Source organism: Phocoena phocoena, chromosome 21, assembly GCF_963924675.1.
Source record: "Phocoena phocoena chromosome 21, mPhoPho1.1, whole genome shotgun sequence".
NCBI lineage: Eukaryota > Metazoa > Chordata > Mammalia > Artiodactyla > Phocoenidae > Phocoena > Phocoena phocoena.
In genome coordinates this window covers 25,903,480-25,918,440 of record NC_089239.1, presented here as the reverse complement: position 1 = coordinate 25,918,440, position 14,961 = coordinate 25,903,480, and positions in this window count along the sequence as shown.

The window sequence follows — 14,961 nt, the reverse complement described above, 5'->3', positions numbered from 1 at the left end:
CTCCTCAGAAAGGCAGATTTGTCCTGAGTCACCAGGGGGAGATGTGCAAAATGACGGGGCTGCACACTGACGGCCTCTCTGGGCACCTCTAAGGCCAACCCCACATCTGTCCTCCTGGGTCACGAAGGCTTGGAGGTAGGGAGGCCGAAGGGCATTACAGCTGCCTAAGTAATTCCAGCTTCACTGCAGAGCTATGATTATGGACAATTTATGCTGCCGGCGTTTAGAAAAAAACTGAAATAGGATCCCAGATGGAGGCCCCACAGCACAGAGGGCCCCCCAGTTTCAGTACAGGGACAAAAGTGGACTAAAAAGAGGCCTCCTGCCTTCCCGCTGACAACGTGGCTACTTGTATCAGAACATATGGAAATGAAATCAAGCACTGGCGACTGCCAGGAAAGATGTTCAGAGATGAGGTTCCAGATCCTTCTGTTCTGCCAGGGCTGGAGCCAGCAGCAGGCAAAGTCCTCTGCAGGTGAAGGAGGGCCCGCCCTAAGGAATGCCCAGACACTAGGACAGCAAGATGACCACACAAAGCCAGGCTGCCCCAACAGCTCAGTCCCGATCTAGGATGGACACTTAACTGTTCTCTCCCCTCCTCCCAAGCCCAAGACTGCCTTAAATCCTGTAAGCAAAATCTTTGAGCTATTTTCATTGTGTTCTGATTATTTTATCAGCAATGCCTGTGCAATTGACATTAAAAGCTGGAAAGACTTTCTTTCTTTAAAATTTTGCTTTGTTAGGCCACAAAGAGAGAGCTGTAATGCCGGTTACCAGAAGTGTGCATTCCCTGGGCTGTCCCTGGGCTGTCCCTGGGCAAATCTGAGTGCGATGGAGAGCTTCCTTCTGCGTTTCATGGGTGGGGAGGGGGGAGGGTTCTAACAATAGGATCCCATTAGCTGCGGATAAAAGGCCAAAGGGCAACATCGGCGTCCATTAAGGGTCCTAATTAGAGGCTGCCAACTGTTGGTAGATGGGGACTGAAGGAAGGCGACAACAGGCCAGGCACAGACTGAACTGGCCCCTCCACTGCGGGCAGCGCAGGGGCTTAAAAACCTGACCGTAAAGCGCCTTCAGTGCTTTGAGCGAAATAAAGCTTATTACATTCATTTGTTCTTTTTGTTTCCCTTAGAACAGATGTGAGGGTGGGTGAAGACAAAGGATGTGGTTCTGTAGGAACCGAAGAAGTGGTAGAATTTTTTAAAACCTTCCTTCTTTAACGTTACAGGCGCAGCCCCCCGAGGGAGGTTGGGGTCCCCCAGCACGAGAGCGGGTCGGGGGTGGGAGGCTTGCTGCGGAAATGCATGTAACCTCCCCGCCGGCCGTGTCAGCCGGTTCCACGCAGTCTTTATTTAAATGTTGCTCCTTTTCGTACCCCCTCGCCCCCGCGCCATCATGCTGTCAGGCACGTTCAAATCTGAGTAACAAGCACTGCTGGTGGGCCGTCTGGTCGGTCAGTGGGGCAAAGCCTCCATGAAAAGAAAGCACACGCTGTGCACCAGCCCCCAGCACCCCACGAGCCCTCAGCAATCCCGGCAGCATAAGCAGCGGACCCTGGGGTCGCGGGGGTGCCGGCCGGCGGGCATCGGAGGAGAGAGCAAGAGGTGCCTCCGCATCTTCCTCCCCTCCCCCGGGGACCAGGTCCGGCAGGGACCTCCCACCCGCTTCCTGTGCCCCGCGGGATGGGCGCTCCAGAGGCAGCGCGGCCCGGCTACGACCGTCCGCGAGGCAGGGCCCGGGCAGCCCTCGGAAGGGGGAAGCGGCCGGGCCCGCCATCCTACAGCGTGGCCGCGAGCCCGGGCCGCCTGCCCAAGGAGCGCTCAGCCTGGGCAGCGGGGCGCGGACACGGGGTGCGGCTCCTCCCCGCTGGGCTCCGGGCCGCTCCGCCCCCGGGTTGGCTCCGGCTGGGCTGGGCGCGCGGAGGCGCGACTGGCGGCGGAAAAGACAGTGGCCACGCCGCCCCCGGGACTAGGTCCTCGGAGGCGGTCACCGCGGGCACAGCGCGGGGACTGGCCGTCACCCGCTTCCGGCAGGAGCGCCCTAGGGAGTCCCCGCGCCGTGGCCCCCTCCTCCACGCGGCGCCCGGGAGCGGGACGGAGGTCCGCCCACCCCGTTCCCCACAGCCCCGCCGCGGGCGGGGCCACCCCCGACCCCCGCCCCCGCTCCGGCGGCCACCCCCGTCCCGACCAGCGCCCACCCCGGGACCCCCGCCCGCTTATCCTCCGCCTCCTGGGGCGTCTCGCCGCTGCCTCCCCCCCTTCGGGGCCCACCCCTACCTCTCAGCTCTGCGCCTCGCCCTCCACCCCGGCGCCCACCCAAGCCCGGGACCCGGAACCCTCGCCAGGGTCTCCGACGCGCATGCGCGGGGCTCTTCCCGCGCACCTGTGAGAACGCCCGTGGGCGGGGCGGCCGCCTTCCGCGCACCTGTGCGAGCGCCCGCGGGTTCCCGAGCATCTTCCCGCGCGGCCAGGCCCGGCCCGACGAGTGCCCCCTGCGCCCCCGGCCTGCCTTGGCGGCAGCGGGCCCGGCACTCACCGCGTCCGTGGAGGCCGCGCCTGGAGCCCCGCCGCTCCGAGCAGCGCGCCGAGGCGGGGACGCGGGGACGTGGGCGGGAGGGCGGCCGCAGCCCCCGGCAGGGCGTGCAGGCTCCGGACTGGAGCGCGCCGGCGCGGCCCCGAGTCCAGGTCAGCCCGCCCCGCGCCCTCCGCTCGCTTAACCCTTTCCAGGCGCAGGGAGGTCCCGCGGACACCCGGCTCGAGGCGGGGGAGCGGCGCCCACCGCAGGCGCATCCGTGCGCGCACGGGAAGGGCGCGGGCTGCGCGCTGGACCCTGTGGCACCTCGTAGACGCTGAGCTTTAATACAGCAACGCCCCAACAAGGAGCGAGGAACAGGTTACCGCCAGCGCTCTAGGCTTTGCCAGCTCTCTTTTGTGTCCTAGCCCCCGCCCCCCCCAAAAAAAACCATGAAATAATGTAATTTAGTGTTTATGATTTGGAAAATTAGGGACGATGCATTGTTGAAATATTTAGTGGTTAAGAAAACTGCCTACATCCTTACAGACTCCAGAACAAAAAGGAAAACATTCAGAACACCCAAGTAGAGGAAGCGCTGAAACTTGTTCTTGTATCTGGAGACGTGGCCCCCACCAGCTCCAGGTCCCTGCAGCGGGATCGGGGCGCAGGACGACGAGGGACCGCCCGAGCCTCGAGCCACGATAAGGAGCAAGATCCCCAAAGACCTGACAGCGGAGAGGGACGAAGTGCCCTCCGACCTGGGCTGCTTTCTGTTCCTGCGCACAGCTGCTTCCTGCCGGGTCAGCTCCAGTTAAGACTGGACCCCTGATGGTAAATGCTATTTTTAAAGGTTTCGTGAAAAAGTGATTAAATTTCCATAGGCACAGAGAGGCTGAGCCTTTACTTCTTTTTCTTTTTAAAAATTTTGCCTTCAACAGTCTCTGCCAGTTAAATGCTATGGGCCCTTCGGTTTTCAGTACCAGAGTTAATACCCTGAGAACGTCCTTAAAAAAAATCTTTGTTTACTTGCTAAGTAGAATACATCAAGATTTGGGTTAAAGGAAGCAGAAACTGAGCAAACTATCGGGAAATAACTTTTTTAAATGATCAGTTAGGGACTTCCCTGGCAGTCCAGTGGTTAAGACTCCGCCCTTCCAATGCAGAGTGCATGGGTTCCATCCCTGATGGGGGAATGAAGATCCCACATGCTGGGTGGCCAAATAAATAAATAAAATAAAAATATCAGTTAACTCTAGCGGAAACAGACCTTTTGGAGGCTGAAATAATTCCCATCATGTGCCATTTTTATTTTACCCATTGTATGTCAGAAATAGTTTAGAATCTACTGGGATATTTTCAATGCATCTCTGTTTACCTTTTTACATGGAGACCGCATGTAACTAGCCTACCCTACACCATGATTTAAAGATGTCTGGAGGGGAGTTAAAATGCATTTCCCCAGCACCCGTGCCATCTTTTCAAGAGATACATTGCGCTGGCCCACAGCATCAGGGCTTCATCTGGCCTCCCCGCCCACCTTTGTGGATAAGCCTCCAGTGACCACCCAGCTTTCCCCAGTCACAGGTGCTGTCCCCACAGAGGTCCTGGTCTGTCCTCTCCACCACTCTGCCAGCTTCCAGTGATGTGCTAATAAGTCATATTTAACTTCTCTTCCCACTGGATTTTACAGTGCTTGGCAGATACTAAGTTCTCAATAAATATTTATTGAAGGAATGGAAAAATAAATGAATTAACTTAAAACATCCATGCAACCTCTACACCATCTAGTAGAGGAGTGTGGGGAACCCCATTTATTTTCAGACTTTAGATGTTTTATTTTTAAAACTGCACTCTGGCCCCAATATGGTTCATGGAAATTGCTGAGGAACATGACATTTAATTAGGAGTTCATTCAAATGCCAGGGACCTATAGATTTCCTGAAATTGAAGCTGGGGTATAAAAATGCCAAGAAGAAGGACTAGCTATCTTAAATATTTTTTTAAAAAACATGCATTTGAAGAGTATTTCAAGGAAACTGTTTTACTGTTTAAATCCTCCACAGCTCAGGGAGAGCCTGCTTGTGCATGGTAGACTTGAAGCGTGCAAACATATCACCACGCAAAACTGTGCCCAAAAAATAGAACCGAAGCTCATGGAATCATCCTGAGCGTGATGGTTTACAGGCCCCTGAACGCAGAGTCTGGGGACCCGGGTTCCAGGTTCAGGGGACTCTGAACCACATTTGGAAGCTGCCTGGAGCAGTGGAGAGAGCAAACCTTTGGAATTTGGCCGGCTGGATTTCCAACAACAATTTCACCACTCCAAGTCCTGTGCATTTTGGACAAGACACTGTGCCCACTGTCCTTCTGTGTAAAGAGGTGGTATGGCTGCCCTCCCCACAGGACAGACCGAGACGATGGGCACAATGCACTTCGTGCCTTGGGTGTTAATCTTGGGGGAGCACCACTCACACTTGTCGCTTCTGTCACTGCCCCCCTGGGTGACCTCCAGCAAATATTTTTACCTCCCCAGTTGTGTCCCCCATAGAGTTTGCATCGTGCGCACAAGGGGGATGGCTGGTAGGTTGCAGCTGCTTGTTCCTAGCCCCGTTAGGACCCTGGATGGTGTTTTCCTCCGTGTGCTAGTGCCAGATAACAGATCATTTCCCCAAAGTGTTAACGGCTCATAAGAGTTCACGCACCACCCCACTCAGCCTTCCAAAAGGGAAAAAAAAAAAAAGCAATTAAATTCCAGTAGCTGTCAGGAATTGATCCAACTGCAACAAAGCACTTTGAGTCTCTTGGCATGAAAAATTAATTAGAATATCTGTGTGTTGTCGTGGAAACCGCATTCCCTGGTTCATTCTATCCATTTTGTACAAAAGGAAATCCCTCGTCCCCCCAGTGCCCCCCTATATTCACCCAAGCCCAGCCTGCCTACTCTCTTCAGCTCTGATGAACTCTGGGTGCGTCTGCATCCTTTCGTAAGCTACTCCTGAAATATTGGAAGCTCTTTTTCTCATGTCTGAGTGTTTCCAAGTATCTTATAAGCCGGTGCCTGAGAACGCTGTGCTCAGAATAGAGGATGCTGCCCAGCTCTCTGGAACATCACGAACTCCAGACTGCCAACGGTGGACATAGATGGGACCGGGCAGCGGTCGTGTCAGCGCAAACATTTCGTATCATACACAGTCGCTGGTCCAAGCTAATGCCTTAGTTACCCTGACTGGAACAGGACAACAGAGGCCTGTCTCTTTAGCCTCATGCAACGGCCAGCACTGTGATGGGGCGAGGTCACCCTCAGTCACTGCCGAATCAGTGATCCAGTGTTGCCTCGTTGGGCTGAGCGCCACTCTCTACCGCACTGCACCGCGGTCTGCGTGGACGCCAGGTGGTCCTGCACGCACTTTTCCTCAGCAGACTGCAAGCTCCCAGGAGGCGACAAATTCTCGTCAATGAGTCAATATTACCATCATTAAGTGGCCAATAAGTTTATTAGTATCAATCCTAGTAAGTCTTCTTTTGGAAAAGTAACAAAAATTTGATAGTTATTTTAAAGTATTTTCAAGGTATGCATTTATAAAGTTAGAACAAGTTATCTGCAATTAAATATGACTTCACAGAAGTCTCTATATAGTGTATCTATAGGTAAGTGTAGGCAGAGTTCTGCAAAGTACTAGGTGTGGACACACACACTCGCACACGCAGGACCCCAGGAGGAGGGGCCTCCTCCCATTTGACAGCTGAGGAGCTTTAACTCTCGAAGGGTGTAATGTAACTCTTCCATTCTGTGTGAGGTGGCGCAGGAATTCCAGCCCAACCCCGAAGCCCTCACTTATATTCACAGTGAAACACTGTCCTTCCAAATGAATGAATGACTCCACGCTTCAGAGAGCAAATCCAGAAGGCTTATGAGCGCGAGAAGCATCCTCCTTGTACCAGGAATCCGTGCGTTAAAAATAAAATCGGTGTCCCAGTGCACCTTGTTGCTTCCTTTTACCACACAGACTTCTGCCCCGAGCCCAAAGACGCTTTGTGCTGTGAGTTAAAGGGGAACCTGCACGCTTACACTGCCCTTGGCGAGAGGGGTGCTGCGTATGCGTCTTGAGAGGAGTCTTGCCCTAGATGTCATTCGGTTCGAGATTCCTACTTCAGACAGGGAGCCTGGAGGAAGTTTCCACACCAGAATGTCGTGATGCTTTCCCGTAACTCTAGTAGGAGACAGAGTGGGACAAAAGATGCTCCGGCCAAGGGGCCAGCACAGCCTGCAAACCTGGTGCTCATGCCGGTGGGGCTGGAGGACCCCAGGACTCGGGCCGTTGCTGTTATGCCAGAAAGGGGGTCCCCAGAACCTGGGTGGGTCTTGTCATCAAATAATTCTGTTCTCAATCACATTGCTGTCAGCTAGTAAGGGATATGAGTGATGGCTTTGATGACCTGCAAGGTTACACAGGACAGAAATCCAAATCAGAAGGTATGTACTGTGTTACTGAGCGCCCCGCTGATAATGCAGTGACTGCGGAACAGTTTTAATTTCTCGAGTCATCTTTACATAGTAAAGGCCTAACTAGTAAATCCTTCGAAGTATAAACTAAATAAGACCGCTAACTGATAGTACATTCTGGTTAACCCCAATTTAAAGGTTCTTACAGGTGAACTGTGTCCCTCTCCCCCCCAAAAAATAATGTTGCAGTCCTAACTCCCAGGACCTCAGAACATGACCTTATTTGCAGATGGAGACTTTCTGAAGGGAGCCAAGTTAAAATGAGGTCCTTACGGTGGGTCCTGATTCAATAGGACCAGTGTTCTTATAAAAAGAGATTCAGGCACACAACAGACACACGCAGAGGGAAGCCGTGTGAAGCCTAAGACAGATCTGAGTGGTGTGGCCACAACCAAGGGATCAGGGACACCAAGGATGCCAGCGAACGCCAGCCCCTGGAAGAGGCAGACAGGACCCTCCCCTGGACCTTCAGAGGGAGCATAGCCCTGTGACACCTTGACCTCAGACTTCTGCCCCAGGCTGGGAGAGGATACATTTCTGTTGTCTTAGCCCCTGTTTGGGGTGCTTTGTTCCAGCAGCCTTGGGAAACTAATACAGAGGTTTTGTGTCTTCTCTACATAAGCACTGCTTTTCAAACTGTCTGTTGTAATGAATCAGTTATTTTTTTTTCTGTTTTCAATCTATTATAGACTGACCTTTCCAAAATACAGTAAAAATGAATTGCTAGAAAAAGAAAATGTCTTAAATGACATGCAAAATGCAAAGCCACGTTCTTAGTGTTCCGTTAGACACACAATCATTCTGTCCCACTGCTGTACACGTTTCCACACACTGCTTTCAGTTTTTGCCCTGGCAGGGGGTTGGCACACGGGCAGTGGGTCACATGCTGCCTTAGCAGGCCAGCTCCAAGGACGCCTGGTGATGGTGAGCGGGCAATTGTCCCTGGGAAGCTGACGCTCTTTCACGCCCCTGCTAAGACCACAGCACCCAGGGTGGGTATTTCCCTGTCTTTCCAAACAATGTCTTATTGTGGAATTAAGCAATGCACCTGTAAAAAATTAGTTAGGGGTTGGCGGTTAAAATGTTTGAAAATGGGCTCTAAACTACTTCCAATAAATCTACGTGGAAATCTAACAGCCGGCCAGGCGGGCCTCTCTCTCCTGCTGATCTGGGATTCAAATGGGCGCCAGGAAAACACTTTTGAAAAACCGCTAACATCAAACTTGTAGGGCCTCTCTCTTTGAAACCCCCAGGCCTTCTTCCAGGAGGTGGGGACGCCCTTGATGTGTTTACAAGAGTGCTGGACACGGATTAGTTGCTGCTTCCCTCAGGCCCCCAGCTTCTGCTCTCAGCCTCCTGGGAAGCAGGCCGGCAGCTTTTGCGGGGGAAGGATGGCCCCCCCCCCCGCGACCGGGGACAGTTGCGGGCGCCAGGAGTGTGTCCCAGCAGCCACTTCCCCTCTGCCACCCCACCTCCACCCAGGGGTTTGTTCTGCAGCAGAAGGTCCAGGCGGCAGAAAGATGGGAGGGCCGGCTGGGCTGGGGCTCCCTCAGACCTCAGAGCCCCCAGCCCATCTCCTGCTGTGTCTCCCCCCTACCCCGGGGGTCCTGTGGCCTCGAGGTCTGAGGCTACAAGGGCAGAGGACTCGGTTGGTGGGAGGGGATGCAGGACGGCTCCTCCGCTCACCATCCTGGATAAACAGATAAAGGCCACCCTTTCCTGCCGCCCCGAAGGTGACAGTGCCACCCAGCCTGACCTGTTCTTCCTGGAAACCCTCCGTAATCCTGTACGTGCCTCTGCACGCTTCCAGCAAGGTCCTGTCAGGTGCTTTCGAAGCCATCAGATAAACTCCTTGTTTATCTGAACTTTCAATACAGAAAAGAGAATTAATCTCGGGAGGGGGGGCGGGGGGAGAAGGGCCGGCCTCGCCCTCATCCCCACCCCCCGTCCTCCACCCCCAGGGAGCATCTCCCAGGCCTCATGGCCCTTCTGCAGTCACCACTTCTCCCAGCGGGACCACCACCCCAGGGCTCAGCTACCCTTCTCCCAGCTCTGCTCAAGGCCTGCCCCCTCGGTGAAGCCGCTTCTGGGGGCTTCCCAGCCGCTCTGTGCCCACACCTCTGTTCAGAGCTTCAGTGCTGTGCTCATGCGCTGGCCCAAAGCTATCTGGTTCCGGGTCCGTCCCCCCACCAAGGTCTCCTCTGCAAACCCAGCTCCCAGCACACAGGTGCTGCATGGACAACACTTTTTTTTTTTTTCTTTTGTGCGGTACGCGGGCCTCTCACTGTTGTGGCCTCTCCCGCTGCGGAGCACAGGCTCCGGACGCGCAGGCTCAGCGGCCATGGCTCACGGGCCCAGCCGCTCCGCGGCATGTGGGATCCTCCCGGACCGGGGCACGAACCCGCGTCCCCTGTATCGGCAGGCGGACTCTCAACCACTGTGCCACCAGGGAAGCCCGGACAACACTTTTTAAACCGTGTTTGTATCTGCATATTTACATCACGCCCTGTCTTTGTCGGCTCGGGCTGTGGTGATATACGACTGTTTCTCTTCATCCTTTCTCACGGTCCTGGTGGCCAGGACCAGGGTCCTGGAGGTCTGGAGGTCTGGACGGCACCCTCTCCCTGTGTCCTCACTTGGCAGCAGCCAGCACACTCCGGGTGTCGTCCTCTTCCTCTAAGGACACAAATCCCATCACGGGCCCCCCCTCATGACTTCACCACCTTCCTGAGCGCCCCCCTCCTGACACCATCCCACTGGGGTACGGACTGGGGGACACACACAGGCCATAGCTCAGCCTTAGAGAAGAGCTGAAGGTCGTACACCATATAGGACCATCTCTGCCTGAGTATTTCGTTCTCTGTGCTTTTTCTTATCTCCTCCTGAAAGTATGTGGTTTTGCTTTTATCACTGGAAAGAAACAGGAAATGTGCTTATTTTCGACAGGTTTGTTTGGAGAATAAGCCCCACGGGAACGCTGCTGAGCGTCCAGCCCCTCGGCTGTCACCGGTCCCCGAATCAGCCGCCAGTCAGCAGGCCTTGCCTTACGCCCCATCTAGGAACCCCTCCTCCGGTCCTGCTGTCGAGCAAGGCCTCCCCCTGCCCAAGACAGCAGCCAGCCTGCCCTTAGGCCCCCCCAGGAACTGGAGAGTCCATCAAAGGACTCACTGGGATCTGACCGGCCCTCCGGGATCTCCCTGCGGGTGAAACGCAGCAGGTGGGGCTGCGGTGCTGAGGGGCTGGGGGTTCGGGCACCTGGGCAAGCTTCCTGATCACACCTCCCATCTCAGGGACCTCAGCCTGCATCCGGGTTCTGGCCTTGTCCTCGGGCACCAGACATGGGCAGGGCTGAGGGGAGCTGTGTGTGCCCGGGGGAGGGGCTGGATGCCCTCGGGGTGTCCTGCTGCCCTGGGGCCCCCCACCCCCTCACTCGCTGCAGAAGGCAGGAGGGTAGGGAACGTTTCCCAAGCCTGGAAAGACCCCGGCCCACGGCCCACGTTAGCAGAGATCAAGTGAGCCGCCCCAGGTGCACCTGTACCCACAGGTGAAAGCAGCCTCCCATCCTCACTCTTCCACTCGGGCCTAAGGAGGACACCTCGGACAACGTTTCCTGGTGACAGGCCTCCCTCCACACTGGCGGGTTTCTGTTCTCAGCAACGGTGCAAAATGTGGGTGGGGGCTTCCCCAGACTCCCCAGAGACCGGCTCAGTGTGGCCCTGCTGACTGCCCCTCCATGGTGTCTATTCCTATGGAAACGGAACTTTTTCTTTAGTCTACAGGACTGTATGGTTCCCTGTGGCTGCTCAGACAAACTGCCATGAATTCAGTGGCTTAAAACAAGATAAATCTATGCTTTACAGTTCTGTAGGTTAGAAACCCAACGCGGGTCTCATCGGGCTGAAATCAACACGTCGGCAGGGCCAGTTCTGCTTGGAGAGTCTCGGGAGAATCCATGTCCTTGCTTTTCCAGCATCTAGAAGGGCCTGTAGCACCTCCATCCGTATCAAAGCTGGCAGGCAGCACCTTCAAAGCTCTCTCTGACCTGTTCTGTCATCAGGTCTCCTTCTCTGGCCCCGACCCTCCCGCCTCTCTCCTATAAGGACCCCTGTGATGACACAGGACAGCCAGATGGCCCAGGATCAAATTCTCATCCCAAGATCTGTAATTAGTTGCAGTTGCAAAGTACCTTTTGCCACACAAGGTAACATATTCACAGTAGTGGATGACGAGAATGTGGACACCTTTGGGGCCATCATTCATCCAGCACAACAAGTTACTGAGATGGGGCTTGTTCAAGAAGTGAAGTGAACAGCCCAGTGGGGACAGCACGTCAGCCAGGTCGGGGAGAGGCCCACCTGCCCTGAACACCCAGCACAGGGCCTGGCCCACTGCACACAAACACCACGTATGTGTTGAAAGGGTGAAAACATCTAAATAGAGGAGAAACTGATGGGCTCATGAGGATAACCGTGAATTACAGGACTGCAGGTCCAGAGGAGAAGAGAACGAAGAGAAACAGCTGCTACGTATTGATACCAACTGTACGCCAGGCACCGAATGAAGACCCTCCAGCCGTTGTTTCATCTAAATCTCCTGCCAACTCCGTAAGGCAGCTTCTTCTAACTCTGTGTACAGATGAGAAGACGGAGGTTCTAAGAAGTGACGAGCCCCTGGCTGGACGTGTGGTAAACACAGCAGTAAAGCCTGTGTTCTTACCCCGGTTTGTGTTTCTAGAAAACTAACTGAAATGGAATTCAGACGCAACACAAACTTCACGCACCAGGAAGGTGGCTTCACGTAGTTTCCTGATCATCAGTTTGGACAGAGGGATGGACCTTTCTCCTGGGGCGGGGGGCGGGGATGCAGCACAGAGCGTGGCGGTCAGCATATTCTTTCTGGAAATTCACAGCCCCTGATGTCAACCGTGGACCCTGGGGAGACACGAAGTCTAGGGGGAGGATCCTCGTTTACACACATTCTGTGCTTGAGGAATTCAACAGCGCGTCTATCGTGAGTGTATGTGGGAAGCCAGAGCTCACGTCCGTCGCTTGCGTACATCTGGATACGCGTATGCTGAACTTGCTTAAAATATCGTATATTAAGGTGTCTCCTGCCAGCACGGGTTTCTCTTTCTCTCTCTTGGCCAAGTATGAATCTGTGTCTTCTTCAGGCTCTAGACTAGCCACTACAGTGAATCTTGCTTAAAGACCAATTTAAGTAAGGGTGTTTGAATGTGGGCTGTTTGCCCCTGTTCACACCTGTTAGTCTGCAGGAAAAGTTCTGTTTCAGGACCTAAACAAGGTATTTTTATACTCAAATTACAATAATGTGCTAAAATGAGACAGACCAGTGAGAAGTCGGGGACATCTGGGAACAGAACGGGAATCCTGTATGTTCACATCACAAAAGACACCACACTGTGTGATGTCTGCAACGGGCTGGAAGGAAACAAGAAGGAACCTCCGGGACCTGGCCTCAGCCCCGGGGACGTTCGGGGTGTCCTGTGCCCTGCGGGGTGTCTGGCAGCATCTCTGGCTGCTATGCTCTGGGTGCCTGTGGCACTCACGCCCGCACAGGTGGTGACCAGACAGTGCCCCATGGCCCCCGGGGCCAGTTCACCCCTATTGAGAACCACTGAACTGAAGACAGAACAGGAATCCCATACGCTAGCACCAAAAAAGAAAAGAAGCAATTATTTCTGATGAGCAGAAGATAAAGGTAACTCCCCCATTACTTACAGACTGGAGCATCACACGCGCTGTCCCCTTCCTCGCCCGGCGCAGGTGTCCGGCCCTGACGACTCTCCTGCGGACGCCGGGGAAGAAGCCTTCCTGGCTGCTTCTCAGAGTCTTGCAGCATCCCTTCCCGGTGCTCCGCTGGCTCTGGGCAGGCCCCCACCGCCTAGGCCTCGGTTTTGCTGCCCCCAGCCTGCTGCCTGTGCTCCACGCACACCCTGGCTTTGCCGTCAGGCAGCAAACAGCATCCCGCACACTCAGGAAGGTCATCCCCTAGAAGGCAGCCCTACGTCCTTGGCTGTACACGCCAGACAAGGTGGTCTACGTGACCCCGACTTACCAAGACCCTCTGCATGCAGGTGGACGCAACCGGGTTCGGAATTTCCAGGAGGGAAGCCGCGCTAACGGGTGCTCGATTATCGCAGCAAGTAGCAGGAAACACTGAGGGAAGAGCTCCTGGATCCCCGATTTCCGTGGGCGGCTTTTCTGAGGTCTGTGCTCCCAGCCCTTGGTCTCCCTGCTCCGTGCCCTGGCTGGGCTCCAGGCAGCCCGTCACACAGTCCTGGCCATGCCCCTGCCTCCCAGTAGAGGCTTCAGCCCTTGTCTCCCTCCTTCCTCCTCTGTGAGTCCAGCCCTGTCATCTAAGATCTGGTAACTTCGGGGAAGGACGCGGGCCTACTCCAGCCCCTCTGCTGGCATCTCCTGCAGCCTCAGTGCACCCACCAACCGGCCTCCCCACTGCCCGGTCCAGCCTGCTGGCCCTTCTCCAAGCCAGTGTCCATCTGCAGGGGGACGTGAGCACAGCGGTCCCGGCCCCGTGTCTGCGAGGCTGCAATGAGCTGCCCTGGGCCCCACACTGCAGGGGGGCCCGGGGGACAGGCGAAGCTCCAGGGTCACAGCCTTCCATTTACACATGACAACACGGAAGTTTCTGCCCTGACTTGGCCCCTGTCTACCTCGGAACCAGGACTCGGCCTGTTCTTACCAGAACCAGGCAGAAGTGTTGCCAGATACGGGCCCGGAAGGCGAAGGAGGCACCAGGAATCCACCTGGAAGGACCAGGATGGCATTTCCCCCATTAAGATGCTGCAGAAATGTGCCTTCAACCCCCAGAAACTGTCAGGTTAGAAACCTGACAGCAAAGAACTCACTAACACGCTTTGCAGGGGTTAATTCTTTCAGACTCTGAGGGCGGCCCTGCCAGCCCAACAAACGCACTGCACCGCTGGGGCCTCGGGCGGGGGCCGCAGGGGTGTGTGCGCCCGCCCGCAGGGTGGCGCAGGGGATGAAGGGAGAAGAGGTTTCCCAGGGAGCAGGAAACGCCCTGGGCCCGGATAGAACTGACACACGGGTAAGGAAACTTCCAGAAGAGTACCACGCAATCATCTACTCAGTTTTTCTTCCACATTCACTCAGTTTTTTTTGCCGTACGCGGGCCTCTCACTGTCATGGCCTCTCCCGTTGTGGAGCACAGGCGCCGGACGCGCAGGCTCAGTGGCCACGGCTCACGGGCCCAGCCGCTCCGCGGCATGTGGGATCTTCCTGGACTGGGGCACGAACCCGTGTCCCCTGCACTGGCAGGCAGACTCCCAACCACTGCGCCACCAGGGAAGCCCTCACTCAGTTTTTTTTTTTAAAGCAAGTAAGTGAAGTGGCTGCTATCTCCACACACTGCTTCCCTCAGGAGCCATGACTTGGCATCCGATGGCGGTTCTACGTCAATGCAGAGCTCCCGCTACTTTGAAAGCTTTATGCCTGAAAAATACCCAGTTTTATGAAATGCTTTCACGCATGTATAAGTCTAAAAGCCACCAAAAAAATGTGCAGTCGCTAGGGCTTAAATTATGTCCATTTGACAGGTGAGAAAACTGTGGCTATAAATTATCCCTCTGTCCTCAGGATCTAGAACATTTTTATCAAATTCAATATATGAAAATATTTACAGAAAAAGATACTTTGGGACGTGATTTAGAGAATCAAATCAGATGATTCCACTTGCAAAGAATCCCATTTCCTGCAGCTTGTCGGAGAGAGAAGCAGTTACACGTACTAATTCAGGGAGTCCTCCAGACCAGCATGAACTCTGTTCAGGCCCGAGTCCGGTCACCGGAAAGAGACCGTCTGGAAGGAAACCTCTCCGGGCTCCAGGGTCCGGACTCCTGCTGTGAGCACTGCAGGTTCAAAAGGCACCGCGTCCCTCCCCCGCAC